Here is a 3,611-nt window from a genome sequence, read left to right as displayed (position 1 = left end):
CCCGCCCCTGCCCACCCCGGGGCGGTCTGAGGCGGGGCCCCGAATGGACTCGGCCTGCAGCCTGCTTTTCTCCCGCTGGGGCCCGAGTGCGTCCCTCAGGCGCCCGACTTGTCCACGCAGAAACGTGGGCGTTGGTTCTCACATCGCTGTCCCCAGGCCTGTCTTGCTCCTCTGAACTGGGACGGGCGTCGCGGGCCGTTTGGCCGTGGCTGTCCCAGGTCCCAGTCGCGGCTGACGGGAAACTTCAGACCCGGTTGGACCCCTGCGCCAGCTCTGGAGTCGCGCAGCAGAGGCGGGGCACGTCGCTCTTTCGTTCTCTTGTTAGGTGAAGCACTTGCAATTGCCTGGCACAAGCTGAATCAGGAGTGAAGATAAAAGTACACGACAGAATACAGAAAGCGCGTACTTAGCCTCACAAAGATGGAAACATTCCAGAAACGTGAAGTACTGTTGTCCCAAGATTCTTTGTTTTTTGTTTGTTTGTTTTGTTTTTAAAGACGGAGTTTCATTCTTTGTTGCCCAGGCTGGAGGGCAATGGTGCGATCTCGGCTCACCGCAACCTCCGCCTCCCGGGTTCAAGTGATTCTCCTGCCTCAGCCTCCCGAGTAGCTGGGACTACAGGCATGTGCCACCACGCCTGGCTAATTTTTGTATTTTTAGTAGAGACGGGGTTTCTCCATGTTGGTCAGGCTGGTCTCGAACTGCTGACCTGAGGTGATCCGCCCGCCTCGGCCTGCCAAAGTGCTGGGATTACAGGCGCGAGTCACCGCGTCCAGCCGTCCCAAGATTCTTTCTAAGCCCAGAATTACACTTTTACCAGTCCGATGTTCTGGTTGTGAGTTATTTATTTATTTATTTATTTTCCTTGAGAAACTGCAGTAGGCTTCTTGGAAGTAGACCAAGGGTGTCCAATCGTTTGGCTTCCCTGGGCCACATCGGAAGAAGAATTGTCTTGGGCCACACATAAAATACACAAAACACTAAGATAGCTGAAGAGCTTTTAAAAAATCGCAAAAAAATCTCATAATGCTTTCAGAAAGTTTACGAATTTGTATTGGGCCGCATTCAAAGCCGTCCTGTGCCACGTGCGGGCCGGGGTTGGAAAAGTTTGAAGTAGACTGTCCGTCATAGTCAGTAGAAGAGTATTAAAAAACAGCTTAAAAAAAGAAGGCTTTACTAGCATTTAATTTATATTAAATATAGGTGGCATTATCCTCAAATTATTTCAACATGGAAGGTTTGTTACATGTATGAGCTGTTTTGGAAATAGCCTGGAGAATCCAGAAACCCTGGGTTGTATAACAACAGTTGTTCTGCCACCCGTAGCTATTAGCCATGCTTGATTCCCTTCACTTTTCCTGGCCTCACTTTCCACATCTTTTAACATTTGTATGTTCAACAAGATGTCTATTCAACTAAAGTCTCAAGTCAACCTTTTAAAAATCTGGTTACAACCTAGCAGAAAGGATTTTTCATTATAAAAGTTGCTTCTTTCTGTAACTTATGTGTCAACTAAACTGACTTAAATAGGGTTCATAATCTGAAATTATGGTTCAGAATAGTGGTTCTGAAAGTAGAAACAATCCAAACGTCCATTAACTGATGAATGGATAAGCAAAATGTTGTAGATGTATTATTTAGCCATAAAAAGTAATGAAATATTGATACATACTACTGCATGGATGAACCTTGAAAGCATTATGTTAAGTGAAAGAGACCAGACACAAAAGGCTACATATTGTGTAATTTCCTTAACATGAAATGTCCAGAAGTGGCAAATCCATAGAGACAGAAAATAGATTAATGGTTGCCAGGGTCTGGGGAAAGGGAAGGGAGGCATGGAGAGCTGCTAACAGGCCCCATATTTCTTTATTGGAATGATGAAAATGTTCTGGAATTACATACTGGGGATGGTTGCACAGCCTTGTGAATATACTAAAAACCACTGAATTACGCACCTTGAAAAGTTAAATTGTATGGGATACAAACTATAGCTCAAAAAATACTTTTGTTAGTATTTAAAATATATAAATAATTTTTAAAGGTTGTGAGAAGCCACATATATGGTATTATGCTGAGAAAAAGATTAAGCTGAAAATTTATTTTGTTATTATTATTTTTATTTTTATTTTTTATTTATTTATTTTTTGAGATGGAGTCTGGCCATGTCGCCCAGGCCGGAGTGCAGTGGCGCAATCTTGGCCTACTGCAACCTCTGCCTCCCAGGTTCACGCAATTCCCCTGCCTCAGCCTCCCGAGTAGCTGGGATTACAGGTGCCTGCCATCATGCCTGGCTAATTTTTTTGTATTTGTAATAGAGACAGGGTTTCACCATATTAGCTAGGATGGTCTCGATCTCCTGACCTCGTGATCCACCCGCCTCAGCCTCCCAAAGTGCTGAGATTATAGGCGTGAGCCACTGTGCCCGGCCTAACCTGAAAATTTCTTAGGAATTTGCTGGTGAACTTAAAATGTACAGGCCTTAAAGAAAATATGTATTTACTTTAAAGAAAATACATTTCTTAGATACTAGCAATACTACATTTCTTGGGTAATTAGCCCTCCTCCACCTCCCACCCCTCAAATTGCCTAAAATACTGACTTGATTTGAATGATACTTCCAGGAATCCTTGCCAGATTCTTTAGTAATTATTAGATTTACAGTATATCTATATGGTAGTTTCATTTCTCCCATGCTTCTGTCCAAGTCAAAATGTAGAGATGAATCTTGAAATTTTACCTTTTTTTTTTTTTTTTTTAAGACGGAGTCTCGCTCTTTGCCCAGGCTGGAGTGCAGTGGCACAATCTTGGCTCACTGCAACCTCCCGGGTTCAAGTGATTCTTCTGCCTCAATCTCCTGAGCAGCTGGGACTACAGGCACGTGCCACCACGCCTGGCTAATTTTTGTATTTTTAGTAGACATGGGGTTTTACCATGTTGGCCAGGCTGGTCTCAAACTCCTGACCTCATGATCCGCCCGCCTTGGCCTCCCAAAGTGCTGGGATTATAGGTGCCACCATGCCTGGCCTCTTTTTCTTTTCAAGAGATAAGAGTCTTCACCTTGTTACCCAGGCTGGAGTGCAGTGGCATGATCATAGCTCAACACAGCTTCCAAACTCCTGGGCTCAAGGGATCCTCCTGCCTCAGCCTCCTGAGCAGCTAAGACTACAAGTGTGGACCATTACACCTTGCTCATTTTTATTTACATGTAGAGACAGGGTCTTGCTATGCTGCCCAGGCTGGTCTTGGACTCCTGGCCTCAAGCAATCGCTTTTGTCCCCCAGGCTGGAGTGCAATGCCACGATCTCGCTCACTGCAACCTCCACCTCCCAGGTTCAAGCGATTCTCCTGCCTTAGCCTCCTGAGTAGCTGGGATTGATTACAGGGGGCCACCACCTCGCCCAGCTAATTTTTCTATTTTTAGTAGAGACAGGGTTTCACCACATTGGCCAGGCTGGTCTCCAACTCCTGACTTCAGGTGATCCGCCAGCCTCAGCCTCCCAAAGTGCTGGAATTATAGGCATGAGCCACCGTGCCCAGCCAACACTGCTTATTTTTTTTTTTTTTTGAGATGGAGTCTTGCTCTGTCACCCAGGCTGGAGTGCAGTGGC

The 3,611-nt window shown here is 45.4% G+C and overlaps 1 protein-coding gene across 1 annotated transcript in view; it reads left to right on the top strand.

Moving 5' to 3' along the window:
- Nucleotides 1-320: 320 nt before the first annotated feature.
- Nucleotides 321-3,611, top strand: part of IFT88 (intraflagellar transport 88) — a 134,894-nt gene continuing 131,603 nt past the window's right edge. The window contains exon 1 of the mRNA XM_011951333.1: nucleotides 321-444. The gene's annotated coding sequence lies outside the window, so the exon portion shown is untranslated. The remainder of the gene's footprint in view (nucleotides 445-3,611) is intronic.

Source organism: Colobus angolensis, unplaced genomic scaffold (genome assembly GCF_000951035.1).
Source record: "Colobus angolensis palliatus isolate OR3802 unplaced genomic scaffold, Cang.pa_1.0 Scaffold318, whole genome shotgun sequence".
NCBI lineage: Eukaryota > Metazoa > Chordata > Mammalia > Primates > Cercopithecidae > Colobus > Colobus angolensis.
This window is presented reverse-complemented; position numbering and strand designations above follow the sequence as displayed.